This window comes from Rattus norvegicus, chromosome 6 (genome assembly GCF_021556685.1).
Source record: "Rattus norvegicus strain SHRSP/BbbUtx chromosome 6, alternate assembly SHRSP_T2T, whole genome shotgun sequence".
NCBI lineage: Eukaryota > Metazoa > Chordata > Mammalia > Rodentia > Muridae > Rattus > Rattus norvegicus.
Genome location: NC_141539.1, coordinates 26,873,642 through 26,895,821, shown reverse-complemented (window position 1 = coordinate 26,895,821; position 22,180 = coordinate 26,873,642). Strand labels below are relative to the sequence as shown.

Sequence of the window (22,180 nt, the reverse complement as noted above, 5' to 3'; positions counted from 1 at the left end):
TAGTAGACTCGCAAAGTGTCTTTTACACTGAAAAAAGTCAGTTTGCTTAGTGTCGAACACTTTGGTTCCTCAGGGTCACAGTAGATGGTGAAGAACTGTCCTAGACACACATTAAATCCAAAAGCGGTAATGAAAGCTTATGAGAAAATGTCTGTATAGTCTTTGATATTTGCTACTCAGAGAAGCAAAAGATCTTCACATAGTAATCCTGATCATGTGGCCAACCTTCAGAGGTCTTTTAAGATTGTTGAGCAGATCCTGAGTTTATGATCAATAATAAAGAAAATGAACCTATCCAGTAACAAAACTCATCGTTTTTAAATATATAGTTGTAAAAGTAACATAAGACTTTTTTACCTGACATTGCATTTGAAAACTGGATGCATGAGTATCTAGTTTAATAAAAGCCACTGCAATTCTCAGTGAGCTCTCAAAGCGCCCATCAGATAGCTCCGTTCTGATTTTACTGTGAGCTTCATTGAAAATAGTTGCTCATATGGGCTGGAGAGTTGGCTCAGTGGTTAGGAGCACTTTACTCTTGCCAGGGACTGGAATTTGGTTCCTAGCAAGCATCTGTAACTCCAGTTCCAAGGGTTCTGGCACCTTCTTCTGATCTCCTCAGGCTCCAGGCACACATGGTAAACATACATACATGTAGGCAAAGACTCATACACATGAAATAAATACATGTAAAAAAATGTAAATCAGTTGCTCACAAATCTAGGTGTTAGCAGGAAGCAAAGGCATGAGTAGTGCAGGACGTTTATCTGTGAAGATGGGACCCAGGAAAAGTCTGGGAAAGACAAGTGATCACAGTTTGCTTTAAATTAAATGTTAGATTGCAGCTTTATGCATCCACTTGTAAGTTGGCAGGTAGCATAGATGTATGTCAGTTGAAGGGGAGTCATGAGTATACCAAAGCACTGTCTTCATGGAAATCCTGGAATCTGTTTCTAAACTCTGTCACATTGAGAAGCAAACCTACATATTTTGTTCATAGGACAATACTTAGCCAGTGTCAAGATGCATAAAAATTGTTTGCCTTAGTCTAAGTTTGCCATAATTGCAGCTTACACATTGGTTTTTACCTCAAAGAAATATGTGTAACTCTTTTAAGTGAGTGGTTAAATCCATTAAAAATGCTAAATCTATAAGCCAGATTTTGTCTTCAAGTCTTGGCACAACTGCTGTGTGATAACTACAAGCAACATGACGGAGTGTTGAAAATCATAAAGTCTTACTGACGGTGGCCCTTGGCTTCACCTTCTTACTCCTGAAAAGTAGTGATGTCACTGGAGTTAGATAGCCTAGACTCCTTTCCATCCCTCTCCTCCCTCCCCTTCCTCCTCTCCTCTCCCTCCCTTCCTCTATTCTCCTCCTTCTTAACAAAGAGCCTGAACAGTTTTTAGGAATTCCTGTAAATGATGATGATTTAATATCTAGCCCCTTATGAAATTCAATCTTGACAATTTGTGTGATGTCCCCATTTTTAATATTTTTTACTAGATATTTTCTTTATTTACATTTCAACTGTTATCCTCTTTCCCAGTTTCCCCTTTGAAAACCCCCCATCCCATACCCTATGCCCTGCCTCCATGAGGGTGCTCCTCCACCTACTCTCTCCTGCCTCCCTGCCCTGGCATTCCCCTATACTGGGGCATTGAGCCTTCACAGGACTGAAGACCTCCCTACCCACTGATGCCCGACAAGGCCATCCTCTGATACATATGCTGATGGAGCCATGGATTGCTCCATGTCTACTCTTTGGTTCGTGGTTTAGTCCCTGGGAGCTCTGGGGTGTCTGGTTGGTTGATATTGTAGTTCTTTCTATGGGGTTGCAAACCTCTTCTGCTCCTTCAGTCCTTTCACTAACTTCTCCGTTGGGGACCGTATTCTCATTCTAATGGTTGGCTGCAAGCATCCGCCTCTTTATTTGTCAGGCTCTGGCAGAGCCTCTTAGGAGACAGCTATATCATACTCCTGTCAACATGTAATTCTGGGCATCCCCAATAGTGTCTGTGTTTGGTGATGTGGGATGGATCCCCAGGTGTGGGGGTCTCTGGATGGCCTTTCCTTCAGTCTCTGCTCCACACTTTGTCTCCATATTTCCTCCTGTGAGTATTTTATTCTCCCTTCTAAGAAGGACTAAAGTATCCACACTTTGGTCTTCCTTCTTTGAGGTTCATGTGGTCTGTGGATTGTATCTTGGGTATTCCGAGCTATTGGGCTAATAGCCACTTATCAATGAGTGCATACCATGTATGTCTTTCTGTGAGTGGGTTAGCTCACTCAGGATGATATTTTCCAGTTCCAACCATTTGCCTACGAATTTCATAAACTCGTTGTTTTTGATAGCTGAGTAATATTCCATTGTGTAGATGTACCACATTTTCTGTATCCATTCCTCTGTTGAAGGGCATCTGGGTTCTTTCCATTTTCTGGCTATTATAAATAAGGCTGCGATGAACATAGTGGAGCACGTGTCTCTTTTATATGTTGAGGCATCTTTTGGGTATATGCCCAAGAGAGGTATAGCTGGGTCCTCAGGCAGTTCAATGTCCAATTTTCTAAGGAACCTCCAGACTGATTTCCAGAGTGACTATTCCAGCTTTCAATCCCACCAACAATGGAGGAGTGTTCCTCTTTCTCCACATCCTCACCAGCATCTGCTGTTTTTGATCTTAGCCATTCTGACTGGTGTGAGGTGAAATCTCAGGGTTGTTTTGATTTGCATTTCCCTTATGACTAAAGATGTTGAACATTTCTTTAGGTGTTTCTCAGCCATTTGATATGGATATTCCTCGGTTGAGAATTCTTTGTTTAGCTCTGTACCCCATTTTTTAATAGGGTTACTTGATTCTCTGGAGTCTAATTTCTTGAGTTCTTTGTATATATTGGATATTAGCCCTCTATCAGATGTAGGATTGGTAAAGATCTTTTCCCAATCTGTTGGTTGCTGTTTTGTCCTAGTGACAGTGTCCTTTGCCTTACAGCTTTGCAATTTTATGAGATCCCATTTGTCAATTCCTGATCTTACAGCATAAGCCATTGGTGTTCTGTTCAGGAAATTTTCCCCAGTGCTGATGTGTTGGAGGCTCTTCCCCACTTTCTCTTCCCATTTTTAATATTTTTGACTATATGTTTTCTTGATGCACTGTGCAGTGTGACATCACTGAACTTGAGTTTTGAGCAGTGATTGTGTCATCTTCCTTTGATTTTATGAAACCTTGGTTTTTACCTACCGTCTCCACAGCACCCCAAGATACTGTAATGTGATTTAAATTTTCTGTAGTTAACAATTAATGCTGGAAATTAATATGGCTGCAGTTATTCCTTAACCAGCTAGTTCCCCAAGGAGACCTTTTAATATTTCAAAGCTTAGGCCTTAGCTGGGCAGACTCAACCAGCTCATCTGAGTTAACCTGACCCGTCTACCCCTTCCAGCCACGTGACTAGCTATACCTTCCAGACCCATAGTCATGTCTCTCTCCTCATTTTTTTCTAGAGTTTCTTTCTTCTTCCCGGGCAATCCTGCCTTCCTCTTTCTACTGCCCAACCACAGACTTTAGCCTTTTATTGACCAATTGAGTTGGGGAGCAAGGTTTGCACAACAAAAGCTGATATATGTGAGAAATTGCTTGTCTTGGGGCAACCAGATCTTGAGGCACAGAATTTAGCATTTGAATGCATATCTACACCAGAGCAGCCTCACCATACACACTGAGAGTGGACAAAGAAAATCACTGTAACATAATTCTTTTTACTGTTTTGTATACATTTCTTTAGCTGTGCCTTTAAATGGCACTAAAGAAGCCATCTCCTCAGTGGCATCATCGGTCATTGGTACCGATGGCAAGTGGAGCCGTATGTGTGGCGTGAGTATCGCCATCTACCCAATGAGGAAGGGCGTGGTTACACTTGCTTCATGTCCTGCTGCAGTGCAAGTTGGTGAGCCACAAAGTTCACACTCAAGAACTGGGTAATCCAAACACATTAACAAAAATCACAGTGTTTTTTTTTTTTTTTTTTTTTTTGGTTTTTTTTTCGGAGCTGGGGACTGAACCCAGGGCCTTGCACTTCCTAGGCAAGCGCTCTACCACTGAGCTAAATCCCCAACCCCAAATTACAGTGTTTTGTTTTTTTTTTCTTTTTCTTTTTCTTTTTTTCCAGAGCTGGGGACCGAACCCAGGGCCTTGCTCTTGCTAGGCAAGCACTCTCCCACTGAGCCAAATCCCCAACTCCCAAATCACAGTGTTTTAAGTAAGCATTTCATCTTTGTATTGTGCCACCTTCCTAGCTGTCCTGGAGCCCATACAGCTCATAGGCTGCTGGTTGGGTCCCCCTGAATTAAAGTTTGCTACTGATATTTTCATGGCTACCGGAAGCCAGGCAGCTCTTTGGGGATACTGCTGGCATTGAAGTTCAGATGATTGGATGTGGAGCCAACAGGTTTTGTCCGTAGTTGAGGTTAAGGAATACGTATGTAACTTGTAATTTATCGTTTCTGAGCATGCAGTTGAGTAATAGGAAGTAGCTTCACACTGTTGGGCACCTGTGAAACTCAAACTAAATCTGTTAGGCGAGTCCTCATTTCCCCTCTCTAAACCTCTGGCAGCCACTGTTTTCCACGTCTACTTACTTCATAAATGCAGACCATACAGTATTATTCTATTTCCTTACATGTATGAGTACTTGGCTTGCATGTGTGTAAGTATACACACCATGTGTGTAGTGCCCGCAGAGGCCAGGAGAGGACAGTGGATCCTATGGAACTGGAATCACATTTGTGAGATACCCTGTAGGTACTGGGAACCTAATCCTGGTCATCCCCTGGACCAGCCAGTGCTCTTAACCTCTGAGCCATCTTTCCAGCCCTCCGTATTCTTCTTTGATGACTACTTCATTTCACTTAGTGTAGTGTCCTTGGGACTCATCCATGCTACGGTACCTGTGCGAACCTTTTCCTTACAAGGCTGGATAGTATCCCACTGAGCCCCATTCTGACTGCCTGCTCATCGGGTGGAGGTGTGGATTGCTCCACATCCTAACTGCTATGGATAGTGCTGAAATGATGTGGAAATGGGTGGAGAGAAAGGTAGACCTGGTAGTCCTTACACTGAGGAAGATGTGATGCTTTCAAAGAGTCAAGTTTCATTAGAGTATTCTTCAAACAAAATTTAAAGTAGGAGAGAGAGAGAGAGAGAGAGAGAGAGAGAGAGAGAGAGAGAGAGAGAGAGAGAGTGTGTGTGTGTGTGTGTGTGTGTGTGTTGTAATGAGAATAACATATGGTATCCTCCAAAGCTGGTGACAAGTAGCAGGCTGGGGAAGAGGGAGACGTTCACATACAGTGTCTGCTGAAGGTCATGGGCAGCAGAGATGCTTTACGTCTAGTTTGGAGTGGTTTTCATTGGCAGCTGTACCAACTCAGTGATTCTTACTTCATGTGATTATACAACTTCTGGACGTAATTTTGACTTTCATAGTGGGGAAGTGAGGGCATCTGCTATTGGCTTGTGCAAGAAGAGATACCAGAGATGTTGGGGAACAAAATCCCACGGTGAAATATCCCAGCACACAGCACAGCTGTCTGTAGTAGCTTTTCTGGTTTGTTACGTCAGTAACTCTGTGGTTAGATCAGTCTTTCCTCCTCTCACAGACAGGAGAATGGAATGGACTCAGCTTTGAGAGACAAGTCGTATTGATAGGGTAGGGTGGGTTAGTTAGACTGCAGAGCTTTGGGAACAAAAGCTGAGCTGTGTGCTGAAGGGATGGAGGTGCTGGTAAACAGGCTGGTCTTTCAGAGCAGAGAAAATAGGGCCTTTACAATGGGAGTGCTAGATCGCACCCAGGCTATCAAATATCGTACATGTGAGGCTACTCTGACATTTTTGTTCAGTTGTTAGGAACCACTAAAGTTGATTTATGCCATGCTTCGCCTTCAGTGCAGGAATGAGGTGTGACAGAGGACTCAGGACCATCGTTTTGTGCCCACAGCTATGGAGGGGGACACTAGATAGCCTGGGTAGGAAGCTGGTAGCAAGCTCTGTTTTGCAGGAGGGACACTGGAACAAAAGAATGACTGAGGGAAGACTTGACAGGCTTGATGGCTTTGTTATACAATTTAGAACTAATTACTGAGACAAAGAAGTGACAGTTTGCTCAAAGCAGAGTCACAATACAGACAGATATTATGTGAGGATACTTTGCAGCCTGCCATGTGTCTTCAATTCAGGCAGACTGAAAGAAATGCCAAAATACACAGGCATTTGGAGCTCCAGTGTGTACAACTGCTACAAGCTATAACTCAAACACTGTACACGTAGTAACTTGTGACCCAAATTGGGTCTCTGAAGAAAGAGCTGTCATTACCCTGTGCTGTCTCTTTAAGTGCCACAAGAAAAAGGCTAGAATTAAAAAAAAAAAATGTCGTCCAAAAGATTAGTTTTAATGTGAGATCTAGGTGAACGGAGAGAGGCATTTGCAGAGCATTGATGTAAAAACAGCACTGTTTGGCTTTGTGTCAAGGGATGGGCTGCAACATTAACATACTGTTTATGGTGCACTTCTCAGAGAGCCAGAAGACACATACCACTTACATTCGTGCTTTTGAAATTGCTAACTACCACCCACTCATACCCACCCGTTTTTTTACCCCATGACACTCAAGAAACTAGTAAAATTTAATCTTGGGCTTCAGGGACTTGAGTACTAAAAGCTGAGGTAAGCAGGGGAGAAATCTACCCAAATCTCCAAGGCGGGATTTGTTGACACATGGACCTGTGTAAAGCTTGAGTTCTTATTTCTGTTAGTCATTCTTCCCCTTGTCCTGACTTTTATGCAAAAGGTAAAAGTGAATTGCTTAGATACCAAACCAGTTCATGTAGCACGGAGAAAGGAAAATGTTTATTCCTGTCAAGTGTTCCAACCTGGCACAACACATGTTTTTCCTTTTCTGTTCCTCTCTCTTTTAAAAAGCTTCTTTTCTCCTTAAGTCCTGTCCTTGGTTAGCAGATACTTCTCTTTTGTAAGGTCATGCGATGTCACTGTAATAAGGACTTGAGACTCATAATCAAGAGGACTGGAGAGGGAGTAGTTCCCCTGCCGGATGGGGAAGGGGAGGCATAGTGCTGATGTGAGGGGAGGCAGTTGTTGAATGAGGGATGAGGAGTGCAAGAATGTTTAGAGGGAGCTGGTTTCGCAGCTGGAGAGAGCTTGAGGAAAGGCTGGGTCCCAGAGTTCATATTGGCTGTTCCAGTGTATGCTTGCTATTTAGGTGGCCCATCCAGGGAGTGTTTGGTTTCAGTATGTAAGAATTAACGGACTGTGGGATGATGTCACAGGTGAGGCAGGTACAAGATAGAAGGAGGCCTGTCATTGGGCAAGAAGGAAGGATGGGCGGGAGAAAAGTTTGAAGGAAGAGGAGGAGACTGGAATGGAAAGGAGGAAGAGACAGGAGGGAGAGGGAGAGGGAGAGAAGTGGTGGCAGGAGAATATGGCGGCTGACGTTAAGATTCCATGCTGTACCTTCACAGGTTGTTATGAATGTTCTTAAGGGATGGATGGCACTGGGCTTTGTATGTTTAGGTGGGCAATTATATCTTATCAATTGGGCCAGAGGTTATTGTGTGTTCTTTCATGTGTAGATTTAAGTGTAATGGAGTGTGGGACAGCTGATCTGGGCCACCACAGAGTTGGGATGTGTGTTTCTGGCATGGAAACCTGACGTGGGAACGAGATAGGTAGAGAGATGGCTGCCAGGCTCAGAGAGAGGCCTTTGGCGGTGTGATATGGGATGGAGCAGAGTGGGTGAGACACTTTGCTGACTGAGAATTAAGATATCTAGCAGCTATCTTGGGGCGCCGCAGTGCCGGACCTAGTGGGGGACAAAAGACTTTTATTTTTTATATTTTTACAACAACAGACAAGCTCACAACTGCCTATAGCTCCTGCGCCCTCAGATTAGTGCCCTCTTCTGGCTTCCAGCAGCACCTGCATGTGATAAACCTATACTCAGATACACATACACAGAACCTAAAACATAAAAATAAATCTTAGGAAGAAAGGAAGGCTATATCCAAATGTAACGTGAAGCTTTGAGGTGAATATTTTTTCTTTCTTGTCATTCTTTAAAATTTTACTTTTTATGTAGAGCAAATGAAAATGAGCAAAATTAGTTTTAATAGACTAATTTCTTGGAATAGCTTACCTTTTTCATCTATTAATGCATTCTGGATAAAAGGTATTAAAATTCTGAATAAAATTCCATCTGTCATGGGGCACGTCTAGCATTTCTAAATGCTGCTATAAATTCATGTATGCTAACCAGACATTGACAACAAAGCTACCTGTTTGGAGGACACATATTACACAAATAAGATGCAGTTTTGCTTTATGCTTTCCTGGTAGGGGCTTCTGTGTTGTTGCTAATAAGTGGTATTTGAGATACTGACTCACTTTGTAGCCCAAAATGGCCCAGCGGTCACAGTCGCCCTGAGTCCTGGAATTGTACTTGGTAATTATACTTGAACCAACATACCTGATACGTTTTTGATTTGGGGTTTTTAAATACAGTGGTCTTTAAATCCCCCAACATGGTAAAGTCAACAGTTGCTAATCAGTTAATAGATGGCGCTTTTTAAAATCACCTATTTTAAATTGTTTTAGTATTCTCTGTGTTCTGAAGGGGCTGTTGTTTGGACAGGATGTTATGTAGTCACGTGACTAAACAGTCTCTCATGCCTGCCATATAGCACATGCAGATGTGACATGCATTGTGCCGTGCCAACCCATGCGCAGAGAGCAAAGAGTTTGTGCTGGAAAATAATAAAGGGAGAACCAGTTTGTGACCCACTTAAGGCCCTGCTTTAGGGTTATCTAACTGGACAGGGGACTATTGTGGTTTTGTGTAAATGACTGGTACTGCTGATAGTTGCTAAGAATGAATGTCATAGGTGAGCACCGTGACTTTAGCTGTAAGCATGAGCAGGAATAGGATGAAGTTTGCTACAAAAGAAAATTTTCTGAGAGTACCCTTGGCTCGATGGGATTGAAGGAAGCCTTAGAACTAGTGTGGATGCCAGATGCCGTGCGTGCGTGCGTGCGTGCGTGCGTGCGTGCGTGCGTGCGTGCGTGCGTGCGTGTGTGTGTGTGTGTGTGTGTGTGGTATAGGAGATTGAGCCCAGGTGCTGGCACATGCTAACTATACATTATCCACTTGGCAACATCTCCAGACCCAGATACCTCTTAAATTAGCCATAGGACGTTCAGGAAGAAGGGAACATGCCTTTTTGCAGGAGAGGTGATTATGGTTTTGGATGTTGAGTACGAGGTGATGGTGCTGTGTTAAAGCAAAGAAAACTGATGGTCCCTTAGAGCTAGAAGCCTGGGTGAAGAGCCATTGTGAGGCAGAGTGGAGCACGCAGATGCAGTTCCTCTGATGTGAGCTGGAATTACAATAGTAACTGTTTCTTAGAGAACATTTTACCAGCTGAGAACATTAGACAGACTCCTGTACTCTGGGCATCTCCAGGGACTGGAGGAAGGTAGAGGAAGGACACTATCAGAAGTGCAAATTGAATGGAACATACTAGGTTCAGCACTGCACATTGGCCAGAGGGGAAAGAGCTAAGGAGAGGGATCATAGAAGTTAAAACCTCAGGGAGTGATGCCAGATGCCATGACATTCATAGAGAGCCAAGAACAGGTCCCTGACTTTGAAGCCCACTGGTGACCATCAGACTCTGAGGCCTGAAGAGTGAGTGGTGGGTGAGGCAGCAGATTACCATCAATAAACTGCTTACTAAGTAGATAGATGCTCAAATGGAGTGCTGAACTGGAACAGACAGTTAAGTAAAGAGATACTAGACGCCAGCAGAAATGAAATATTCTGGTGGGCAGAGGTGGAGTGAAGCCAGTGGCAGTGCTGAGTGTTAGAGGGGCAGCCACTAGGAAACAGAGGGATGAGAAGAGATGAAATATTAGCTCGCAACAAGGAATAGTGCTTTCCTGAGACTGCAGCTTGTTAAAGCACTGATGACCTAAGCGAATGTGTAATGTGGATTCCTTTGGACCATTTAGCAGTATTGAGAGATACGAATGATTATGTTAAGATGCAGACTTGCAATCCTTTGTTTTATGTGTGTTGAATGGGAAGAGAAGAGGCATGAGTCCCCTGTAGCCAGTGGTAGAATAAATGGGCAATGTGGTTTTGCTGCCAAGAAGTGAACGAGGTGGCAATGGTCAGAAAAGACCTGATGGAGAGGTGAGTTTTGATGTGGATTAAAGAGGGTTAGATTTGGATGGAAGTGAAACTGGGAACATGGATTCTGGGAATAATATATTCTGCATGTGTAAACACCAGTCATTTAGACAGCAAAGATTCTTGGTGACTGTAGAGTTTTGATTTATTCTGTCCTAATAGTGACACAGCAAGGAGTATTGCATATGACCAGGCTTCAGGGACTGATTTATAAGCGCTCTGTGGGTATTCTTAGCCAGCAGCACAATCAGCAAGGTTCTTGATGTTTTCACTCACTTTATAGATGAAGAAATAGCAGCGTTAGTTTGTGCCAGCTGCCGTCGTGCATGAGGACGAGAGCTGACATCAGCCTGCTATTTGCCCTAGCTCCAGAGCTCAACTTCTCAGCTTTGCCTCTAGAGGAGATCATGGAGGACACAATGCCATATTGTCCAAGGCCAAGTTCCAGAGAGTCCTGAATACCTTAATCCGTTAGCACAGAAATCGTTTCCCTTTAGTGAAGAGTCACTGGGCTATTGGAAGAAGCAAAATAAAGTTGTAAGACTGATTTTCGGGAGCCGTCTGGCACATGATGCCTGGTGCATCTCTAGAGCTCTCCCTGCCAACCAGACCTTTGTATCGTGGTGCGTCCAAAGCTGGGGCCACACTGACCCTTTGTGTACAGGGCAAATGTTGTCTGTCACTCTGGTGGTTTTTGTTTTGAGGCAGGATCTTACTAGGTAGGCTAGGTTGGCTTCGAATTTGTCATTTTTCTGTCTCAGCCTCCCCAACACTGGGTTTATGGCATGTGGCACTGTGCCTGACTCATTTTAGGTTTCGAAAGGATAAAATATCTCCATTTGAAGTGTGATGCCATAATTTCTGTCGTAAATTTGTATTACTTGTAGAAAATTCAAGGAGGGTGAATCTCCCTTTCCAAAGAGCGACAGGATGGACATATGTGAATAATATGTTCAGAAAAGCCTTTCTTTCTGTTTTCCTTTCTCATATTCGTAAGCAGTTTAAAAGCAACTTAAAGAGAGAAAGAAAGAAAGAAAGAAAGAAAAGGAAAGAAAAAGACTCCTAAGGCTTAATGTTACAACTGCCAAGAGACTTGAGCCCTGTGATAGCATCTGGGCTGTAACTGAGACTAAGTACAGTGGGGAAGGCAAAGCCACTGCCTGATACCTGATGCTGAGTTCTAGGACCCCCAGGAGCATAGCACAGGCCGCCTGTTGTGTGCTTGCATATGGTGGTCTGTGCACCACTCCACTGCTGGGAAAAACACAGCCAGCATGTGTGTGGGGCTGGCTCAGTTCTGGTGCAGCCAGCTCTCTCTCTCCTGCCTATTGCTCTGCATGAGTAATGGAGGAAATCACTGTTGTGCATTGTCTGAAGCCCAACAGGAAGATTAACCTCTAGGAGGGACTCAGACACATGACCTATGCACTGTAAGTTTTCAAGAAAGAGTGGGCAAATAACAGAATAACTGTAAACATCCAAACCAGAAATGAAGCAGCATCAAACAACTGTAAAAGAAAAATGGAGGAAACTATCCCCTAGGGAGACGGTGAGGAGAATATAAGGTCTAAGTATGTCAGTGCACACGTTTAAGAAGTGAGCATTGGAGCGTCTCCTGGGGAAAGCGCTACCAGACACTGGTTGCAGTGGTCTTGATTTGGCCTAAGGGCATCTTCTGTCTGTTGACCTACAGTCAGCAGCTTGTTTCCCTTTGTGCCATGGGACAGAGGTCAGGAAGAAGGCACAGAATGTTAACCTTCAGCTCATGTGACACACCAGTTGGTCCTGAAGGGACTTAGCAAAAAGTGTGAACCTCGTTTATTCATGTGGAGATACCCCCCTGCCTTCCTTAGGAAGAAGGAAGTCAGGGCAGCATGTCATAAAACTGGCCAGGCAATGGTGGCACACGCCTTTAATCCCAGCACTCAGGAGGCAGAGGTGGGTGATCTCTGAGTTCAAGGCCAGCCTGGTCTACAGAGTGAGTTCCAGGAAAGTCAGGGCTACACAGAGAAACCCTGTCTTGAAAACAAAACAAAAAGAAATTGTGATATCCAAGTAGGTGGTGTCTCTGTCTATCTCTCCTTTGTGTTGTAAAGTTATCTTTTCAGTCATAAAAGTAATTTTACTCATTCTCTATCTCAGGGGTTGATGTTTATGAAGTGCTGTAGTTGCTCTCCTCCAGGAGCTAATAATCATGAAGCTTTGAGAAAACTATTTTCTCCATAGACCATGATTTTCTCTTGGCTTCTTTTGAATTGAACAGACTCCCTTTTAGCTCTTCAGACCTGCAGATTCTGAACAGTTTTGTATGACTAGTGTATTTGTCCCACCACTAGATGGCATCATTGTACCTCTCAACCCTATCACTTCTGGGGAGTCCCAGAGCCTGGGAATTATAACCTGGTTGACACCCCCACACACACCCCTTAACATCCAGGGACTGAGACGCAGAGGTTGAGTATTACAGCTGAAGCTACACAGGTGCTCAGAACCTCCTGAGTCAGCCATCGTCTGCTCACTTCTGTTCTCTGTGTGACCTGAGGGGTGGGGATGGAGTTCTAACAGGCCATGTTCTAGCCACTTGTGTCTTTATTTCTTTTTTAATTATTTATAACATTTAAGCAGTCATTATTTAAATACAGGCATTATATCACTCAAAATAAACAGTTGGTTTACTTTTGTCTATCGACATTGGCTGCCATACACTGGACTCTGGCTTCTATAGGTCATGGCCAGCCATAGCAATGGCCTTGTGGCTTGCCCCAGATGTGTGAGCTCTGTAGAAATCTCAACAGAGACTTCCTGCCAAGTGCTTGTTTCCTTTCTTGGCCGGACCCTTTTAACATTCCCCTCCATCTCAACGTGCCCACCCCCTGCTGCTGCTTCTCTGCCCATCTGCATGGGCCTGTCAAGGCAGCCTTTGGGGAAGGAGTCATTTGTGTTCTGAATGTAAACAGGCAAACAAATGTTACAGCCTATGTTACTGCACTATTCCCCCCGCCCCCCACTTCTTTCTTTACTGGTGACTAGGGCAGTGTGATGATTTATATGTGCTTGGACTAGGGAGTGGCACTATTAGGTGTGGCCTTGTTGAAGTAGGTGTGTCACTGTGGGGGTGGGCTTTAATACCCTAGTCCTAGCTGCCTGGGACTCAGTCTTCCACTAGCAGCCTTCAGATAAAGATGTAGAACTCTCAGCTCCTCCTGCACCATGCCTGCCTGGATGCTGCCATGCTCTTGCCTTGATGCTAATGTACTGAACCTCTGAACCTGTAAGCCAGCCATTTAAGGGTAAATGTCCTTATGAGAGTTGCCTTGGTCATGGTGTTTGCTCACAGCAGTAAAACCCTGACTAAGACAGGTGGTATTGTCATAAACCATAGCTCGTGTGTGGGTAGGATGGTATATTGAGAGGCAGTATGGTGAGGTGGAAAGGATGTGGCTTTGGAGTGACACTAATGTCATTGAATACCTATGTTCTGCATTTCCTTAATGAGGGTGACTTTCATTCCCTAGCAGTTTTTGTGAGAATGAATGCAGTTATAAGTGGAAAGCTCACAGTGCAGTGCCTTGCATATTAGTAGATCTTGTTAGGTGAGAATTATTTTGGTGACTAGAGAGAGAGCAGGAAGGATTATAGTATATGAAAGGTTGGACTGAGATATGGCTAGGCAAAATTAGTACATACTGTTGTTAACAGAAGTTTTGGGGGCTATTACCAGAGTCATGGTATAATACTAAGACACTCTTGAGGTTCTTAGTCCTATTAATAACGTAATTTTAGAATAGACTTGAATGGAAAATTATGTATAGTTTTATTGGTATTTAAAAGAAAAATTCCCAGAGCAGGCAAGCTGTACATCCCAGCAGCTGCCTGGAGGAGGAAAATGGAGAGATAAGGAATAACCTTATCCTTTGAGTTAAGCTGGCGTGGAGGTGAGACACATGGTGACAGATAGTGGGTTGGAGAAGGTGTTTAGAGAGAAAAAGTAAGAGAGCCAGCCAAGCGCACCAGAAAGGGCATATTTAGGATTTGGCCAGCACACTAAAGAGAGAAAAGAGGGAAAAGAAGAGCTGCACATTTGTACTGAGAAGGGCGGGCATGCCTCCAGAGCTCACTGCGGCTCTTGACTGCTAGGAGGCCGGACGGAAGTTCTGTATTTCATTAAAGGGCTCGTTAATTTTGCTGTTTCTTTAGCATGGTTTAAGATGAGCTCGCCTTCCTGGGGGTAATCCTGCCTTCCTGAGGGGTAGTTTGTAGGCTTAGATTTTTCAAAATCTACTTTAGTTAGGGTTCTTAAATGCTTCAACCTCCCTTCTAACCCACTGATCAGAGTAGGGGAGAAAGAAGGGTAATAGGAAAAGGGGATTGTGGACCTATTTAGTAGTTCCTTGGGGCAATTCCACTCTTTGTTGTCAGGATACCAGCAGTCTAGTTCAATGGCAAACACCAAACACAAGTCAGTAATGGTGGCTCCATCCCACAGAAACAGCAAGGCTTGGCGTAATGGGCACAAGTCAGGGAGAGTGCACAAGGCAGCGGGAATACCATGAGAATTCTTTGGTGTGTTCTCTCTGAAGTGAAGACTAGGGAAGAAGCGTGCCAGAGTGTCCTCCCACAGTTTGTGAGGGTCCATTTATAGTCTTTCTAAACATCACGCACCCTCTCAAGTGTCTGTCTTCAGCAAACATCACACAAGCATCACATGCCCTCGTACAAAGACAACCTCCAAAACACAAGTGACACCACAGAGTCGTTTAAAGAAACCAGAAGTTTCCACTTCATATTCTGCTTCGTTTTTATAAAACATTGTCTTTTTCTGTTGTTAACAACCTACATGCAGTAGAATAATTATTAGAACCATAAAACTAGAACTTTACATCATATTTTAAGTAAGCTACTTGTATACAACATATCAAACAATAGTCCAGCAAAACAATCTTAAAATTTTATCATTATTCAAATAAAACCTTAAATTTCATCAAAATACAGTAATCAAATAAAGCAACCTTAAATTTCTATCATTAAACAATAGTCAAACAAAACCTTAAATTTCTATCACACATCAATCTATGCCAAAGTAAAATATTTAAGACTAGTAGATTGATTGATTATTGATTGATTGTTATGTGATTTCCCCCACCCCCCGTTAGCTGGAAGAGAGATCCCTGATTTAACGTTATTTTGTTTCTTCCCTGACCATAACCAGTGACAACTGACCAACCACTGCAGACCATAAACAACCATTACATGTCAGACAACCCACGACATCCATCCCTCCTTTTGGGAATAGAGGAGTCGTGTTCTTAAAATCACTTGTCTGGAGGCAAAGGGTATCTTTTGGGTACCCTGTGAAATTTTGGATATTGGACAAATCCTGGGACAGCTAGCTATAGTTTTTTGTCCAGTCTCTGTGTTGTCTGTCTGGTCTTTCTATAAGTTTTGTTGGTATCCATATTTTTTCAGTCTTTGTAGATACATAAGCATAACTATGCCACCAACTTAAAAGCTATTACAGGTTTCCATTTTAATGTCAACTTATCCTTATAGTATATGGGTTGGCTTAGCTCCTCAGTTTTATTGATAACCCAGTGTCTCTCAGCTGCTATTGTTCCTTTTCCACCAACATAAGAAAATTTAGACTTAGCAAAGCATTATTTAGTCTGTCCCTGGGGGTTTTTACTCTTCCTTTTTGTTTAATAAGATATCTCTTTCAAAGTATAATTGGCTCTTTCTACAACTGCTTGTCCTGTAGAATTGTGTGGTATACCAGAAATATGTTTTATATTGTGATACGCACAAAATTTCTTCATCTTATTGGAAACATGTGCAAGCATTATCAGTCTTAATTCATGCAGGTATCCCCATAGTTGCCAATTATAAAACATGAAATTTTGAGGCTTCTAACACATTTCCTATCGTCAATTTCCTTATTTCCTTGAGCTAATGGACTTAGCAAACCTGTATGAGACTGAATTTGAATAATATATAATCGATAGTTTCTGATGGCCTATTGTAAGTGTATAAATAACAAAGCTAATTCTGAGTTATCAGAAACAAATTCAGCATTCTATATGCCAAACAACTCCTTCTGCATATAAAGAAATAGTAGTTATATTAAGAGATTCAGGATAATCTAACAATACCATAGGGATTGCCTACAATTCTGATTTTTGAATTGAGGTATATGGACTTTTGATCACCTTGCTTATTTTGTGTGACTTATAACCTTCCATCCCCATCTGGTTTGTGTCAGTATAGAATGTTGATGCCTCTGGAATTGGTGCTCTATTTACAATATTTGAAAGAATCCAATTAGTTCTTTTTATAAACTGTATGTGTTTGCTTTTTGAATATTTGTTATTAATTTCTACCAAGTAGTTAGTACAAGCTCTTGCCAATCTTCATTGATTACCCACAATGACATAATCGCAACACTAGACAGAGGTACTGCAATTTCAGCTGAATCTGTTCCTAACAATTGATGTAGTCTTATTCTACCTTTTACAATTAATTAATTTTACAATTAATCTTTTCTACATATGTCTTCAACTTTTAACTTTGCTTATGAGCTTAGATAATCTATTATAGAATACTATCTTACCTTTGCATAATGAGCCCAGTATGAGAATGAGTTGAAGGAAAAATGACCAAAATACAATCAAGTTTGGGATCAATTCTATCTACATTTGCCTCTTGCAGTCTTTGTTCTCCAAAAGTTAACTCTTTTTCTGCTTCAGCTATTAGACATCTTAGACTGATTAAATTTGAATCTCCTTTTAACGTTTGAAACAAGTTACTTAATTCATAAGTACTTAATCTAATTGTAGGCCTCAGCCAGTTAATATCTCCCATTAATTTTTGAAAATTGTTAAGAACTTGCAGTTTGTTCCTACTGATCTGTATCTTTTATGGTCAATTTTGTTGTTGATTAATTTTATAACTAAGTGAATCTCCTCTTTGTATTTATTCTGTAACCCCCTGCCACCCCCAGCGTGGCTCAGTCCCTGTGATGTCCTGTGTTTGGACAGAGTGCAAAGCTTGTTTCCAATTACCTGTATTAGTACGTTCCCCAGGAACATCCACCTTATCACCCCTAATTTCCTCATTTGATGTCCCCAAATTGCAGGAATATTAATTTGAGGAACTCATTGTTATAAAAGATCCCTTCCCCACAAATTTATGCCTATATCAGCCACATAAGGACTTACTTTCCTGTTTGCTGTTCTGGTTCCACACAGGTAATCCATTAGACACTTTGTCTTGTTTGTGGTAAGTTACCAGGTCCAATAAACTATGTGTAAACCTGAAGTGGCAACTCTGGATTCTAAGACTTTTAGGAAAGTATACTACTGTTAGCTTCCGTATCCACCAAATCTTGTATTTCAACACCATCCATTTGTACCATTAATTTGAGTCTCTGATCATTAACCTCTATTTGCCAGAATACACATTTTCCAGTCCTCCCCAAAGCTGCTGTTCTTTCTACAGGAGTGGCCTTGCCCTTTATGTAAGGGAATGATAACAGCTGAGCAATTTTATTCCCCAAATTAATTTGCATCTCCTTTTTCATATATACCTTAATTTTTTTATCTTCCTTGCTATTTCCATTTATAATATCTGGATGCACAATAAATCTCCCCAAGACTATTCCCACTATTCCCTGAAGGTAAAGGATCATAAACAACCAGTGATTAACTTGTAACATTCAACTTTTGGGGATAGTGTAAGACATGTATCTGTCTTCTGTAGCAGCTATAAGATCAGAAATAACTTAGTTTTGATCTTGTCCACTTGGTACTTCCTGGCTGACCAAGGGAAGATGGCTTATATTGTTTGCTATAGGTTCTCGAACTGAAAGACCCCTTGGTTCATTTCCCAATGGCAAGAGGTTACAACCTCTTATGAATCTCATGGACCTACAATCTTTAGACCAATGTTTGCCCTTTCCACAGTGGCTACAATACCCTGGAAGCCTTTGTGTTTCATAGCAGCCAGAACCTGCTTGTTCTTATCTATGAATGCCATATTCTTCAAGATTTAATGCACTTGCTATTTCAAGCCCTGAATCTTTTATTCATATAATTTCTTCAGAAATGATCAAATTCCTCACAAAGCATTGGGCATTTTAATTCCTGAGACTTCTAGTTATGGCTTGCCCTATGATATTGGCTTGTTGCTCCTGAAGGCAAGTACCACTTCTCTCCCTTATCTATTTTTCTATCAGAGCTCCTTGTACTTTCAATGGACTGATTGTTCTCTTATGTTCAATATTTGCATTTTCAAATGCCAAGATTTCTATCAATGTACTGTCTGGTTTCAGGGTCTGATATGGTTCTATTTACAGCTGAACCCAATCTGTAAGAAGTCAGTAAAGGCCTCTGCAGGGCCATGTATTACCTTAGTAAATGAGGTGGATTTTTTTTCTCCCGGCTCCTGAACTATATCTTTCTCGGTTTCCAGGCCAACATCCCCCTAACCCGCCCTCCCCTTCTATGTGGGTGTTCTTCTCCCCATCCTCCCCCCCATTACCGCCCTCCCCCCAACAATCCTGTTCACTGGGGCTCCAGCCTTGGCAGGGCCAAAGGCTTCCCCTTCCACTGGTGCCCCTAGTAGGCTATTCATTGCTACCTATGCAGTTGGAGCCTAGGGTCAATCCATGGGTAGTGGCTTGTCCCTGGAAGCTCTGGTTGGTTGGCATTGTTGTTCATATGGGGTATCAAGCCCTTTCAAGCTCTTTCAGTCCTTTCTCTGATTCCTTCAATGGGGGTCCCGTTCTCAGTTCAGTGGTTGTTGCTGGCATTCGCCTATGTATTTGCCATATTCTGGTTGTGTCTCTCAGGAAAGATAAACATCCAGTTCCTGTCAGCCTGCACCTCTTTGCTTCATCCATTTTATCTAGTTTGGTGGCTGTATATGTATGGGTCACATGTGGGGCAGGCTCTGAATGGGTGTTCCTTCTGCCTCTGTTCTAAACTTTGCTTCCCTGTCCCCTCCTAAGGGTATTCTTGTTTCCCTTTTAAAGAAGGAGTGAAGCATCTGCATTTTGGTCATCCTTCTTGAGTTTCATGTGTTCTGTGCATCTTGGGTAATTTGAGCATTTGGGCTAATATCCACTTATCAATGAGTGCATACCATGTGTGTTTTTCTGTGATTGGGTTATCTTACTCAGGATGATATTTTCCAGTTCCCTCCATTTGCCTATGAATTTCATAAAGTCATAGTTTTTGATAGCTGAGTAATATTCCATTGGGTAGACGTACCACATTTTCTGTATCATTCCTCTGTTGAAGAGCATCTGGGTTCTTTCCAGCTTCTGGCTATTATAAATAAGGCTGCTATGAACATAGTGGAGCATGTGTCTTTGTTGTATGTTGGAGCATCTTTTGGGTGTATGCCCAAGAGAGGTATAGCTGGGTCCTCAGGTAGTTCAATGTCCAATTTTCTGAGGAACCTCCAGACTGATTTCCAGAATGAGTGTACCAGTCTGCAATCCCACCAACAATGGAGGAGTGTTCCTCTTTCTCCACATCCTGGCCAGGGTCTGCTGTCGCCGGAGTTTTTGATCTTAGCCATTCTGACTGGTGTGAGGTGAAATCTCAGGGTTGTTTTGATTTGCATTTCCCTTATGATTAAAGATATTGAACATTTCTTTAGGTGTTTCTCAGCCATTTGGCATTCCTCAGCTGTGAATTCTTTGTTTAGCTCTGAACCCCATTTTTTAATAGGGTTATTTGTTTCCCTGCGGTCTACCTTCTTGAGTTCTTTGTATATTTTGGATATAAGGCCTCTATCTGTTGTAGGATTGGTAAAGATCTTTTCCCAATCTGTTGGTTGCTGTTTTGTCCTAACAACAGTGTCCTTTGCCTTACAGAAGCTTTGTAGTGCCTTACAGAAGCTATGAGATCCCATTTGTCGATTCTTGATCTTAGAGCATAAGCCATTGGTATTTTGTTCAGGAAATTTTCTCCAGTGCCCATGTGTTCGAAATGCTTCCCCACTTTTTCTTCTATTAGTTTGAGTATATCTGTTTTGATGTGGAGGTCCTTGATCCACTTGGACTTAAGCTTTGTACAGGGTGATAAGCATGGATCGATCTTCATTCTTCTACATGTTGACCTCCAGTTGAACCAGCACCATTTGGTAAAAATGCTGTCTTTTATCCTAAGTTCTTAAAGCAGCAATACAACATCGTTCAATTATGATATCATCAGATAGGATTTGTAGAAAGACTGGAAAAGCGGAAAGTGCTCTGGCAGTGCACTTGGCTGAATACGAACCTATCCCTGTAGTGCCTCCTGCTTTTCCTGGCCCCTTGTCTCACAGAGGTGCCTAGGGCATGTTGGGTGCCACCTGTAGGCTTAGATTTTCCAAACCTACTTTAGTCAGGGTTCTCAAATGTTTCAGCCTCCCTTCTAGGTCATTGATCAGAGTAGGGGATAAAGAAGGGTAATAGGAAAAAGGGGTTGTGGACCTGTTTAGTAGTTCCTTGGGGCGAGTCCACTCTTCGTTGTCAGGATACCAGTCATCTAGTTCAGTAGCAAACACCAAACACAAGTCAGTGGTGGTGGCTCCATCCCACAGAAACAGCAAGGCTTGGCTGAATTGGGACAAGTTAGGGTATGTGGCCAGAAAGCTCCAGAGAAGACCAGTGAAGAAGCGAAGGTGAAGTGTCGAACAAATAGCAGTGCAAGAGCATCACTCTCTCACTGTCTGTGGGGTTCCACTGTTATTCTTTCAAAACATCCCGCACCCTCTCAAGGGTCTGTCTTCAGCAAAACATCACATGCCCTCTCCTAAGACAGCTTTCAGAAAAGCATCATGTTACACAACTGAGTTGTTAAACCAGAAATTTCTACTTCAGTGGTCCCTTAGATTAAATAAGATAACAATTAATAAATTAATTAGTGGTCTAGATTAACTTTAAAGGGAGGAGACAGTGGCACGTCTCCTAGAGGCAATACTGCAAGTCCTGTATACACATCAGATTTAAGACTTGGCAGTGGAAAAGTGGAGGTACAACTTCTCAAGCGGTTCATACTAACATGTTGAAGCAATCTCATTTCGGTATGTAGAGTTAAACATTGTTAAACTTAAAAAATAAATTTAGCCACCAGAACAGGTAATGAAGCTATGCTCTTACCCACCTGACAGTTCTAGGCTAAGTCATAGTGATCTTGGAGCTTAAAGAATTCAGATGTATTTTGAGGACTTGTGTGAAAGTTTTGAGGCTTCTTGACTTATTACATATATATTGTATTGGTGCATATGTGTGCGTATGTGTTGTACATGTGTACTTGCATGCATATGCATGTGTGACTGACTTAGCATGCATGTGGAGATCAGCAGACAACTTGCAGGAATTGGTTTTCTCCTTTCAGCTTTAGGTACATCTCTTGTCAATGAGTACCTGGATGGCTAGCTTCCCGGCTGCACGTCTCATAGTTGTCTCACAGGTGTCTCATAGGCGTCTCTCAGGCATGTAGACCTTACATGTGTGCCTGCACAGTTGGCTTTTTTTTTGGACATGGGTCCTGGCCATCATTAGGTTGTCAGGTTTGTGCAATAAATGCTATTACTTGCTGAGCCATTTTGCTGGCTCCATCAGTCATTATTGATAATGGTAGTTTAAGTAATAATTTAAAAACAAAGTAAAAGAGATGCCAAGCATTGTTGGCAGTTTTCAAATTCTAAAGACCTCCTTGAGAAATAAAAAATAATGATATTGCACAGAATCATCCGATAGCAACTGGGAGACCCTGGAGTTTAAAGCTGAGAACTTTCAATGAGTCCAGGGCCACGATGCTTAAAGGTCTCTTACTGCCTGGTTACCTAGTATTGATAGCTGCAAACTAATAGTTAAGCGATCTTGAGATTTTCATTGCATGTGAATTATTATAACTGCAAAAAATAACCAAAGAC

The 22,180-nt window shown here is 42.3% G+C and overlaps 1 protein-coding gene across 10 annotated transcripts in view; it reads left to right on the top strand.

Moving 5' to 3' along the window:
- Ttc27 (tetratricopeptide repeat domain 27) overlaps nt 1-22,180 on the top strand; it is a 143,530-nt gene that overhangs the window by 84,016 nt on the left and 37,334 nt on the right.